At 42.8% G+C, this 14,006-nt stretch overlaps 1 protein-coding gene across 8 annotated transcripts in view; it reads right to left on the bottom strand.

Moving 5' to 3' along the window:
- The window catches only part of FAM126A (family with sequence similarity 126 member A), an 84,429-nt gene that overhangs the window by 63,267 nt on the left and 7,156 nt on the right, over nt 1–14,006 (bottom strand). The gene's annotated exons all lie outside the window — the stretch shown is intronic.

Here is a 14,006-nt window from a genome sequence, read left to right as displayed (position 1 = left end):
GCATTCTTTATTAATTCGTCACACAAATAGGGAGATAACTGCCAAGGTAGCCCAGGAGAGGTGGGGGAGGAGGGAAGGACAAGGCCACACTGCACTTCAAAACTTATTGAATGCCAGCCTTCTGTTGCTTGGGCAGTCCTCTGGGGTGGAGTGGTTGGGTGCCCAGAGCACCACCCTCCCCCCCACATTCTTGGGCGTCTGGGTGAGGAGGCTATGGAACTTGGGGAGGAGAGCGGGCGGTTACACAGAGGCTTCAGCGGTGGTCTGTGCTCATGCTGCCTTTCCTGCAGCTCAACGATATGCCAGAGCACATCAGTTTGATCCTCCAGTAGCCTCAGCATTGCCTCCTGCCTCCTCCCATCATGCTGCCACCACCTAGCATCTTACTCCTGACACCTCTCCTCGCGTTCATTTTCTGCTTTCCTGGACTCTGTAATTGTCTGCCTCCACGCATTCTGCTGAGCTCTTTTAGTACATGAGCTCAGAGAGCATTTCATCGCGAGTGTGTTTTTTTCGCCTGCTTATCTGCGCTAGCCTCTGGGACGGAGATGATGGGGGAGGGTTTGAAACATTTGCAGCTGTGGGAGGGGAAAAAAGAGAGAGCAGTATTGAAAAAGACATTTTAGAGAACAATGGGTAGACTCTTTTACGGTGAATGGTTTCAAACAGCAGCGCCCTCCTTTCCCATACCAAGCACCCGTTGGGTTGGCCATTTAAAAGGAGGGGCTGTGGTTTTCGGGTTAAACTGCATCACAAACCCAACTAAAGTTCTCTGGGATGATCACTTCACCCCTTCTCCCACCGCGTGACTAGTATCGGGAAGATCCCTGCCAGCCAAATGCAAACAGCTCAGTGTGAACGGGCCCCCCTCTACTGCGTTGCTAAAAGCGGAGACGATTTCTTTTCAGCCACAGGCAAACAGCCCAGCAGGAATGGCCACCTCTGAATGTCCCCTTAATAAAATTCCCCTATTTCAACCAGGTGACCATGAATGATATCACTCCCCTGAGGATAACACAGAGATAAAGAACAGATGTTGCTTGAATGCCAGCAAACACCGGGACCACATGCTGCCATGCTTTGTTATGCAATGATTCCAGACTATGTGCTACTGGCCTGGAGTCATAAAGCGTCCTACCATGGAGGACGGAATAAGGTCGCCCTCCCGAGAAACCTTTTGCAAAGGCTTTGGGAGTACCTCCAAGAGAGCTTCATTGAGATGTCCCTGGAGGATTTCCGCTCCATCCCCAGACACGTTAACAGACTTTTCCAGTAGCATCCCAAGTCTTCAGGGAAAATTAATCATTAAACATGCTTGCTTTTAAACCATGTATTATATTTACAAAAGGTACACTCACCAGAGGTGCCTTCTCCGCCTTCAAGGTCCGGGAGCCCGCCTTGGGAGGGTATTGGCTCCAGAGTGATAAACAGTTTCTGATTGTTGGGGAGAACGGTTTCATCCTCCTCATCCCCAAAATCCTCATCCCTGTTGCATGAGACTCCCCCCTTGCAGGAGTCTACGTACAGAGATGGGGTAGTGGTAGGGGCACCACCTAGAATTGCATGCAGCTCATCATAGAAGCGGCATTTCTGGGGTTCTGACCTGGAGCGGCCGTTTGCCTGTTTCGTTTTTTTGGCAGGCTTGCCTGAGCTCCTTAATTTTCACATGGCACTGCTGTGAGTCCCTGTTATAGCCTCTGTCCTTCATACCCTTGGAGATTTTTTTCAAATATTTTGGCATTTTGTCTTTTGGAACGGAGTTCTGATAGCACAGATTCGTCTCCCCATACAACGATCAGATCCAGTACCTCCCGTTCAGTCCATGCTGGAGCTCTTTTGTGATTCTGGGACTGAATGGTCACCTCTGCTGATGAGCTCTGCATGGTCACGCCACACTGGCCAAACAGGAAATGAAATTCAAAAGTTCCTGGTGCTTTTCCTGTGTACCTGGCTAGTGCATCTGAGTTGAAAGTGCTGTCCAGAGCAGTCACAATGGAGTACTCTGGGATAGCTCCCGGAGGCCAATACCATCAAATTGCATCCACACTACCCCAAATTCGACCCAGCGATGTCTATTTCAGTGCTAATCCCCTTGTCGGGGAGGAGTACAGAAATCAATTTTAAGAGCCCTTTAAGTCGACAAAAATGGCTGCGTGTACACGGGTGCAGGGTTAAATTGATCTAATGCTGCTAAATTCGACCTAAACTTGTAGCGTAGACCAGGGCTAAGTTGCATTCACTATTGCATGCCTGAATATGGCTTAGTTTCTGTTTGGAAACTTCCATATCCATGTTTTGTATTAAATTCCCCCTTGCCTTCCCTGTTCCTTCTCCTTTTTTGCATTCCCCTTACTCTAAATCCACAAACAAAATATCAACATAACACAGAAAACAGTCCTCAAAAAACTGCTTTGCTGAACCTGGAACTCCTGTACTTTCCCCATCAGCAATTGGGCTGCTCCTCTTGCAATCCAAAGGAGGTACATTCTCCATCTGTGGGACCTTGACCCTCACCCACAGGAACAGATTACCATCTGACATTTGAGTTATGTGGAGGATTCAAACAAAACCCCTAATGGCTCCTTCCCGTCCCCTCTCTTTTTTATTCCCCCCTAATCTTCTCCAACCTTGAAATCCCTTCCCCACTCCCTTCTTATTGTCCTTTATTTCCTCTACATTTTAAAATTCAAAACACACAGCTATTACTGACCACCCCAATTAAAGTGAACTTTGTACTATTTTCTTTATAACATTAACTGAACTACTGTTCGGCTGTTCATTCCTGGTGACTCCCAAGAAGTCCCTTCAGATTAGGGTTTTTGATTACTACTCAGGTATCTGAGTTCTCTTGTTCAACTTCACTTCTTCCATTGCCAATATGGTCTCCAGAGTCTTTTGTCTTTTCTTTTCCTGTCTTTCACCATTTTCTAAGAACGTTTAGTAGCTTATCTAAAGTTACTACCTCTGGAAAGTCGTCTTGTACATCTGAAATTTGGATTTCTATCCCAACTGACTAGAGTGTATTTTTCCTTGTTTACAATCTCTTATTGTATTACACTGATTTTGAATGACAATTTAAATAGCAATCTGTAGCAGATAGCTGTCCTTCAGAGTGCTGCTCTATTTCCCCCAGCGCTCACTCTTTTTTTTTAAGTTAGGGCAGAGAGGTCATGAAAAAAAGGCACTCAAATTTGCAACTTGTGATGAGCGCTGAATGCGCTGTGCCTTTTTTCATAATTAAATTTTTCTGCTGATAATCATGATGTTTCACAATTAGCCATCTGGGATTAGTTATTATTATGACGAAGCCCAGATCAGTCGAGTAGCGCTCCACGTCCTCTTCCCACTTTTACCTCTTCCAGAGAACTAAGATGTAATATCTCCCACAATTAAAAGTTTTTACATACTAGATTATGTTTCCTCATTACACTTTTTCAGGCAGTCCCTTAATTTTGATGATGTTCCTTGTTGATTTGTTTTCTATATCATCCAATTGAAGCTGCATCTTTTTCTCTTTGCTTCATCACTAAATGAAGCTGTTTCTCTCTCACCTGCTTCTTTTAAGTCAGCAGGTTTAAAACAAACAAAAGGAAATATTTTTTCACACAATGCACAGTCAACCGGTGGAACTCTTTGCCAGAGGATGTTGTGAAGGCCAAAACTATAATAGGGTTCCAAAAAGAACTAGATAAAATTCATGGAGGATAGGTCCATCAATGGCTATTAGCCAGGATGGGCAGGGATGGTGCCCCTAGCGTCTGTTTGCCAGAAGCTGGGAAATGGGCAACAGGGGATGGATCACTTGATGATTACCTGTTCATTCCCTCTGGGGAACCTGGCACTGGCTACTGTCAGAAGACAGGATACTGGGCTAGATGGACCTTTGGTCTGACCCAGTATGTCCGTTCTTTTGTTCTTAGTCTCTAGCACTGGGTATGTCCACACTGCAAGTAAAAACCCACAGCTGACCCATGCCAGCTAGCTCGGGCTAAAGGGCTCAGGCTAAAGGCTGTAATGCAGATGTTCAGGCTCAGGCTGGAGCCCAGGCTCTAGGACCCTGCAAGGTGGGAGAGCTTCAGACATCAGGCTGCACTGCAAGCTCGAACATCTACACCACAATTAAACAGCCCCTTAGGCTTGTGGGGCTCAGGCTGAGTCAGTTGGCACAGGTCAGCTGCGGGCATCTAACTCATGTGTAGGCATACACGGACACTCTCTCTCTCTCTCAAGTTAGCAACTTTTTTCTTTACTTCAAGAAGCTTGATTGTCAGATCATCTCTAATGGCCTTAATAAACTCAGAGATCTGCAGACTGTAGTCTTTGGTAGACATCTGATGATCTTCAGCTCTGGCATTTCTGCCTCATTTGTCTGCCATGTGTTCACTTGGAGAGAGAGGGTTCTCCATGCTGTCAGCCAGAAACATTCTTCTTAGTGAGATCTTTTTAAACTTTCAGATTTTCTTGGAGAATCCATCCTTTGCTACTCTGGACTCTGCTTTTTGGGAGGGGAGTTTAGTAGATTTTGTGGTAGCTAGGTCAATGGAAGAATTCTTCAGTTCTGTCAGCCCAGAGCTGTCTACGGGGAGGGGGGGCTTAGTTCATCTTAACTATGTTGCTCTGGAGTGTGGATTTTTCTAGTGTAGACCAGGCCTTAGTCACTATAGTCAGGATGTCACTATAATTCGTATGCTGCAAAAATAAATATCAAGCAGCAATTAACACTGGTAGTACTGCATAAATACAAGCAGTGGATCCAGTTTTAGAACTAGTGGGAAAAGTTGTAGTTCTGGATTAATAAAATGGAGGGCAGGAGACTGAGAATGATCAAGGTAAATAGAAGACACATTAGATTACATGTGAATCCAAATTACTGTAATTAGCTCTTGTCAGATAGGCCATTACTGTTTTGCCTAGGCTCACTTTTCCCCCTAGAACTCAGACACATTAGTCCTTTTCCAAATCAATTTTTGGCAATGATTTTCATTTTGACCCTTCTTTTGCCAGAGCCATATTTCATATTTATAAAATGAACATTCTGCCAACTCCATATCACCAAATATCGTCCGCTTATTCACAGAATTGTTCTCCTTGAATAATTTTATACATGAGCAATGCAGTCTTTCCATTCCAGCACTTCTCCCAAAGCATATGTGAAGAGGGCAGGGATAATGGAGATGTTCCCAATACGAGTATTCTACCACTTTTTCCGATCTAGAATTGTGAGAAAGTTTTGATGTGATCTACCACACAGCCTGTGTTTTGGTAGCCCAGTAAAATGACATACCAAAGTAAACTTCTACATTAGACAGAGATAAGCTTTGTCAACATAGGGGGACAGCTATATTAAAAAACATTCGGTTGGGGAATCCTTAAATTTCACAGTATTTCCTTTTGTTCTTTGCACTAAGTTGACAGAACTTACCATTAGCCTCTCAAAGTGAAGGGGGAGAGGAGGAGATAAGCACTGCCATGCTACCTACTGGTACATAAATAATGACAGATTTTCCTCAAAAAAATAGTTAAACAACCCCCTTATTGCTTTCATGGTGCCTTTCTAACAGCTATTTCACAAGTTTAGAGACTGAGGCCTGGTTGACACTACAAAGTTAGGTTGAATTTAACTGTGTTAGGTCGATTTTATAAGGAATGAGTCTACACAACCAATCCCGTTCCGCCGACCTAAAGGGCTCTTAAAATTGACTGCTGTACTCCTCCCCGACGAGGGAAGTAGCACTAAAAATTGACCTTCCTGGGTCGAAGTTGGGGTACTGTAGATGCAGCACTGTGAAATTTGATGGCATTGGCCTCCGGGAGCTATCCCAGAGTGCTCCAACGTGACCACTCTGGACAGCACTTTCGACTCCGATGCACTAGCCAGGTACACAGGAAAAGCCCCAGGAACTTTGAATTTCATTTCCTGTTTGGTCAGCGTGGCGAGCTCAGCAGTACAGGTGACCATGCAGTCCCAGAATCGCAAACAAGCTCCAGCATGGAGCAAATGGGACACTGGATCTGATTGCTGTATGGGAAGAGCTCTTTCTCGCCGGCATAGAGTGGCTACATGAGCGATCTTACAGTGGCACAGCTGCACACGACAGCTGTGCCACTGTAAATTCACTAGTGTAGACAGGGCCTTACTCACACTGAATAGGACCTTACTCAATCATACTGATTTCAGTGCAACTCCTTAAAAAGAGTTAAGAGTGGCAAAATCTGGTACTTACTAGTGTTATCACCTAATTAACATCTTGTTCATATTCCCCAGTTTGATTCAGAGGCTAGCTTGACTGCTAAAGATAGACAATAGAAATTCCTGGTTTCTAAGAGCAGAAATAAAATTCCAACCAAAGGGTATAAAAATAGCTAGTGTTCGTACTTTGTGAGGTAGAAGCTAAATTCTACCTCTACTTCAGATGCAGGCTAAGGGAAACAGCAAGATAGCAATAAGAATTGATCTAGTTTCATTTCAATACTCCCTCCCCACCCCCCATGTCTGAATTTAACATTTACACATTTATTTCACCGTACCACTAAAAAAAGGTTAAATATGCACTCCATTTTACCTTCTGTGGTTCCTTCTTCATATGAAAACAAAAGGTATCTGAATCCTGTGCTGCTTCTAAGTTCATACACCATTTTTGTTACCACGTTCAGGAGGAACTACAATGGTTCAATTAAATGAAGGGGAGACAAGCATAAATTTCTCTACTTAACTTCTTTGGACATAGCTTCATGAACACAGATGACTGAATACTGTCCAAACCTCTGTAAATACAAGATAAGCTCTAGACCATCTTTGATTTATAAATACTGTTAGTGCTGTATAAAAAATGTTTATGTATGAATACATTAGTAGGCTTGAGTTAAAAATATTTTAAACTAAAATAGCTAAGAAAATACTCTATTGACATAGGATAACTAAGTTGCAGGAAAACAACAGTCCCTGAATAGTTGATAAATGCTGCTCCCCGTGCGCTTTAAGTGGTACTTTTATCTGTTGCAAACAGAAGAAACAGCACCTTGAACTCAGACCTTGGCACACAAAAATCTTTTCAGTTTTTTAAAGTTGTCTTAACCTTTGAAGGGCACTGGATATAGCAGTAGTGTTCCCATATTAAAAGAACATTGGCAATATTTTTACAAGATAGTTGTTTCCTTTTTTGTATAGGCCACAAAGAAACATGAGTCACCAAAAATTTCTCTGTACTTCAGACAGTGCAAGCTATGTTCCACAATATTATTAAAATAATTTGGTAAATAAATAAATAAAAAGTTAATTGTATTTACAATGCCACTGAAAGGACATTTTGGGAATAAAATTCCTTCTCAAAATTATACAGTCTGTAAGGTATGTTATCTGTACGTAAATGACTACTCCAAGAAGATAGCAGGTGGCATATCTTATAATGACCTTTGCTATTATCAGAGGAAATTACTCAGCCAAAAATGAGCTGCTACACCTAAATGGTAGGGCAGATTCTAAATTATCTCATCACTAGTGTGTACTCCCAAACTACTGCAAGGACTGGTGAAGTGCCTAACTTTCAGTCTTGTGCTTAAGTACTAAGAGCGGAAGGATGACCCATTATCTATTTCTCGACCTCACATCCTCTCTCCCACTCCACACCTCTCAAATCCCTAATCCCAGCTCAGAATGATTGATGTTGCAACCTAATCATATGACCCATTTTCTCCCTTGATGTCGACTGTATTGTCGCTTTCTGTTAAATTACCACTAAGAAGGAAGTGTTTCTAAGAAGTAGTTACTAGAAAAGTTCTCGTTTGTATACAAAAAAACCCAACAAAACAAAAACTACTTTAACAAGAGACACTTCCACATCCCAAGGTCTATATTAATAAAGCATAACCATTGTGCCTTCTGAGATTCACTGATGTTTGAAAATATCTGTAGCTCTTCAATAATTCAAATCTCCTTTCTTCTCCACATGTCCAGAAGAGATAATTTGCATATTAAAATAGAATTAAAATCTGAAATACTCCAACAGTTTCCTTATATTGGAAGTATTTCAAAACCATGTTTTATTAGGTCAGTTTAAAACTAAAAAGCTAAGCTAACTTTTAAAGTTTTGAATGCCAAATAATACTCTACCAGTACTCTTTTGAAACTGAAAACAAAAGAAGTCAAAATGAAGAAAGTGGGGGGGTTTTTTTTGTATTACTGTGACATCGGAGTTAGAGTTTCATTTAATTCTATACTGTGTGTGTTACTCAAAATGGCTTTAAGTTATTTTAATAGTGCAAATTTTTTAAATAAATTAATTACAGAATACTTGTTAGGTTTAAGGGATTTTATACTATTGCTGTAAGTGAAATTCTCCAGTAGGGAAATTATAGTTTCGACTTACCATATTTTGAAATAAAAGAAAAGCAATTAAGTGATTTTGTGTTAAAATGGGACTTTTAGTAAGATTCCCTAAAGGCTTCCTGTTTCGTGTAATCATCTTAAGTGCCACTATTAATTTTTTACAAGGTGAAGCTGTTTTTTATACACAATCCATCATCTGGATGAAGTTAATGCCTTGGTGAAGCACAAACATTTATCCAGTGCAAACAACAGGAAGCCATAAGAGACAGCATGGTTTTAGCATTGAAGTGAATTAATTAGTATTTGTGCAGTGCTTCAAACCATACTGTGCTGTTTTAATTGAAAGGTTAACTTCTAGCTTTAAAGAAAAAAAAGCCAACTTACCTCTTATACAGAATGAATGTACGTCCACAAAAAACAAAGGAAGCTAATAAGCATATATAAAAATGCCTTCACTAGCGTAGCTGTTTAGCCAGTATTACTTTTATTTTAATTTCTCTGCCATGCTTTCCATGCAGTATTTTTTCAGGGGGTCAAATAGGGAGGAAAATGTCTTCTTGAGAGATAACCAACTTTCAATCTTCCTCTCGCTAGGTCATATCCTCCACAACAGTGGCCATTTAGTTTCCTCTTTTTGTAGTACCTATTTGAGCCTCCACTCACCGTCTCAATCCATAAAATGTAATAGGATTAAGAGATTGTCTACTTTTCACATGCTATCTTGGTGGCTCCACCTTTGATAGACTGTTACTATGAGTAAGGCTGCAAGTCTGTCACAGAGGTCACAGATTCCGTGACTGTCCATGACCTCTGATTTCTGCAGCAGCCAGTGCTGGGCTCAGGGCTAGGGTGGTGCTTACCTCGAGGTGGGGGGCTCCCCAGCTCCCACTGGCATCTCCCTGCAACTCTGAGGCAGAGGGGCCAGGGGGCTCCATGTGCTGTGGTTCCCGGCCAATGGGAGCTGCGTAGCCAGCACTTGCGGTGGGAGCAGCACACAGAGCCCCCGGCACCTCTGCTGCCTAGAAGATGCAGGGACACACAGAGGTGAGTAGAGAGCCTGCCAGCCCTTCCCACCTGCCCACCCCCCAGCACCAGTGCCCCCGAGCACCCGTGGCCCCCCCACCTAGAGTTTTAGTTAGAGCTATATAGTAAAAGTCATGGATAGGTCACTAACTTGACAAACAACCCAATTCTACTCCCAGTAATCTTAAAGTCACAAAAATACCTGCACAGAAAGTCACTGAAACAGAACCCATCATTAGGCATGGTGAAGTACATTCACCTATTCCTTGCCACTACTATGATGACTACGATAGGCTGCGTCCCAGATGTTAACACTTGCTTCCTTGTAATATTCATTTGCAATCCAAGACATACTATATTTTTGGTCACTCTTTCCAGTTGTAATGCCTCAGGCAATCAAGTGCTCACTAGTTAACATGGTGATGAATGCAAAGAAATGCCTGTCAAAGACCAAAACTAAACACAGCAACTTTACCAGACTTTAAGCCTGCCTACTATTTTTTATGTCTTTGGTTCTGACTGCAATTCCAATTAGGGCAGATACTGCACAGTAGATTTAAAAAATGCAAGAAAAAATTCAGTTCTAGTAAAGCAGCATCCAGGACATTAACATGACATGAACCGAAAGTTTACCATAATTGACAGAGTACACCCAGAATATTTCACTGGTTTTTAATGTTGTGCAGTAGATGCACTAGTTTGTGTGTGACTTAAAAAAAAAACAACAAAAACCAGGCCGATTAGGCATGAGGCAATTCTCCAAAAAGGGAGATATTTCTGGAGTGTAATGTGCACACCCTAACACACACCCACATCATATCATTTGAGAGTTTATTTTATACACATTTTGATCAGGTTGGATGTGGAGCTGTCAAGTGGTGCTATAAGCCGGTAGGTGAGGTGAAACAATGGTACCCAAAATGAGAAAGTGTCTTTTTTTTGCACAGTTCCAGAAATACTGCAACATGGCTATGATTACAATTCTTACAGTTTAAGTTAATTTCAACACCTTAATGTGTCATTTATTGGTCAAAGCTACCAAAACTACAATGTGTTAAGATTTTTATTGGTTTTGCATGGGCAAGTATTTTTTCCAGAAATGATCAAGGTGGTTAGCACGTGGCAAAAATGGCAATTTTTGTGATACACTAATATGAAGTGTTTTCACATCACATATTCTTAATTGTCAAAAGTATCTCATAAGACTATAATAATTTTCTATATATTCAGTTGAAATTTGCTGACCAGATTAGTCTCATGCTGAAGGTTGTGCAACAGTAGTAGAACACTGCGTGCCCATAGTTTGTTCTGCATAATGGGTAGTTACAAATGTATATGAATTCTTAATGTAATGCTCTTCCATTAATAAGTTGTTGTACGTACAAATGTAGCATCTAGTCTGCCTGGTAGAACATTTTAATTTGTACTTGCCTATGTCTGCAGTACTAGTCTTTGAAATACTGAATTAAAAACCTAATTTTAGAATGACTCTTATGCACAGATCAGTATTAGTGTCAAAGATGACACTACACAGCTTCATATTATGAATATTCAAAAGCTATGAAAGAAAGAAATGTCCCAAGAAGTAATGAAGACAAAGTCCACAAACAAGTTCTTGCCTCTGCACAGAAGAGGGATGAAGTGCAGGTTACTGCTCTTACCAACCACATCAACAATATGACAAATTCATCTCACCCTGAGTCACATCCAGAGGTTCTTATCAACGTATTCACTGGACTGCATGTGACATCAGATCTACAAGAGTCTCAACTGAAAATAGCAGATGTTGGTAAAAAACAAAATGGAGAGATTTGAGAGAGGTGCACTTGATTCTGATGGGGGACACAGCTTCCTCAGTCGTCAAGAAATCTGGCATCAAAACATCTGCTGACACAGCCAAGTCGATTTCACAGAAGACAACCACCAGAAGCTATCAGTCCAGAAATTGCAAGATGCAGAACAGATGCTTCAAAGGCAACTATTCTTAGTTACCCAATAGGACTTGTGCCTATGTCCCTCTTCCATGCTGATGGATCAATAAGAATAGACAAGGCTGAATTAGGGTATTAGCTGGAAGCTCAAGCTGAAATAATCCATGAGCTACCAGCATGCAACAAAGAAACCACAGTGTACATCAGAGATGCCATGGCAGTCATACAAATGATGACTGGAGACTTAATTCCTCACATTTGAGGAGTTGGCTGCGGAGTACTTGAGGCAGGTCCTAAAAGGATTTGACAAAGCTAATTCCGTAATCAAAAGTTTTATTGTTGTCATATCTGTCAAACTCTGAAAACTGCAAGACAGCGCCAGGCAGCTCTAAGGCTGAATGTAAGATATGCCAGGTGATTGGTGAACACCAGTGCCTGTGTCTCCATGGCAAATGTTGCTAAAGGTAGCATCTAACAAGCACTTGTATAATTCACTTGTTGGAGGCTTTTCTTGTGTCGAAATAGCAAAGTCCATTACCAGTAGAGGTTCTGAAGAAGCTTAAGACTTGTACAATACTGAGGAGGAAGCAGACACAAAGAAGCTTCTGCATGCTATCTGTGCCAACATGCTTTTGGGCCTCTTGCTGTCAAAGGAACCATAGTAGTTAGATCACCTGGTACACATGTTTTGGTCCTGGCTGCTCACTACTTTCCAAAACACACAGATAACATGTGGATTGAAACAGGCACCATTCCCAGCTCAACTGACAAGTGTCACCTCAGACATGCCACCTGATTTCTGCAAAATGCTTCTAGCTGTACATGCATTAACAGAATGCAACTGTCATCCCTATCTGGTATTGGGAAAACAATATTTAATGCTGTCAAACAAAGAGAACTTACCATTCAGAAATCTTGCCAAATTGGTAGAAAGTGACGGAAAAGCTGCAATTTCTGCAGCAAAGATCCACCCTTACACAATAAACTTTAATTCTGGTTGCTTTCCCCTGTCCAAGCTGGATAGACCCCTTTTTCCTAGGGCCCACTGCCCATCAAGCATCCCCAGCTTTGATCAGTTCCCTCCAAAAACTTTGTGCTAGTTCCCTCTACTGGGTCTCCTGAAGTTCAGTCTTAGGGAACACCTTTCTTGCTGCTTCCTGTCTGAGTCTCAGGCAGCTCTCTCCTGCACCTCACATACTTGACCCCAACTTTCCAGGTCTCAGACAACTCTGACGTTCTAATCTTCCTCTCTCAAGGCCCAGGTGCCTTCCTTTAAGCCAGGGGTGGGCAATCTATGGCTCAGGGGCCACATCCAGGCCTTCAGACGTTTTAATCCGGCCCTCGAACTCCCACCAGGGAGCGGGATCCGGGGCTTGCCCCGCTCAGCTCCGGGAAGCAGGGGCATGTCCCCGCTCCGGCTCCTAAGCGTAGGGGCAACCAGGGAGCTCTGCATGCTGCCCCAGCCCCAAGTGCTGCACCCGCAGCTCCCATTGGCTGGGAACTGCAGCCAAAAGGAGCTGCAAGGGCAGCGCCTGCAGACGGGGCAGCGCACAGAGTTGCCTGGCCGTGCCTCCGCATACGAGTAGGAGGGGGGACATGCCGCTGCGTCTGGGAGCTGCTTGAAGTAAGCACCACCCAGAGCCTGTGCCCCTGACCCCCCTCCTGTGCCCCAACCCTCTGCCCTAGCCCTGATCCCCCTCCTGCCCTCCGAGCCCCTCGGTCCCAGCCCAGAGCATCCTTCTGCACCCCCAACCCCTCATCCCCAGCCCCACGCCATAGCCCACATGCCCAGATGGAGCCCTCACACCCCCCCCCCAGACCCCAACCCCCTTCCCCAGTCCGCGGAGCCCCCTCCCACACTCTGAACTCCTCATTTCTGGCCCCACCCCAGAGCCCTCCCCCCCACATCCCAACCCCCAATTTTGTGAGCATTCATGGCCCGCCATACAATTTCCATACCCAGATGTGGCCCTTGGGCCAAAAAGTTAGCCCACCCCTACTTTAAGCCTAACAAGGGGTCCTCTGACCAGTCACAAGTACACAGGTCTCTTCCCTCTTAAAGGGCTAGTGTCACCTTGTGACAAGGTATCAGCCAGCAGCTAGTTCTAGCTTGATACTAGTGAAACTCCATCAGATGGGGCAGAGCCTCAGCTGGTGTATGTTGTCATAGTTCTACTGACATCAATGAAGCTATGACACTTGATACCAGTTGAAGATTTGCCCTTGTGTGTTTATATTCTGCAATTTTTAATCATACCTTGACTTGTCAACAAAGACATCAAATGGAATAATGTAAGAGAAACCCATAAAGTTGCTTACAGTACCTTTACAAGTGCCTACACAATGAAGACTAACTTCCATAAATAAGTCCCATTTAATAAAGTCACCAATAAATTGATCACATTTAATAAAGTCACCATCAAATGGGAAAAATTGATCTTATGCCCTCTCACTTGTTTATTATGTATAAAGAAAGCCTAAAGAGGTGGGGGAGGATGCTCCTCCGCTTACTTTCATTTTAATAAGAAATTTAAATCTTGTTCAGATTGTAAGGCTATGGTCAACCTGAGCATTAGCCAAATAACGATATCACAAGAAATTGAAGCACTTGAGAAGCAAGGAATTGTTAATGAGACAGTTAAAAAAATGCTATATGGGGATAGTTTGTCAATGTCTCTTTAGTTCCAATACCTAATACCTGTAGAAAGGAGGTTTGTTTTTGTTTT

Source organism: Chelonia mydas, chromosome 2, assembly GCF_015237465.2.
Source record: "Chelonia mydas isolate rCheMyd1 chromosome 2, rCheMyd1.pri.v2, whole genome shotgun sequence".
NCBI classification, from domain to species: domain Eukaryota; kingdom Metazoa; phylum Chordata; order Testudines; family Cheloniidae; genus Chelonia; species Chelonia mydas.
Note: the sequence above shows the minus strand (reverse complement) of the source record. Positions and strands in the feature narration are given on the sequence as shown.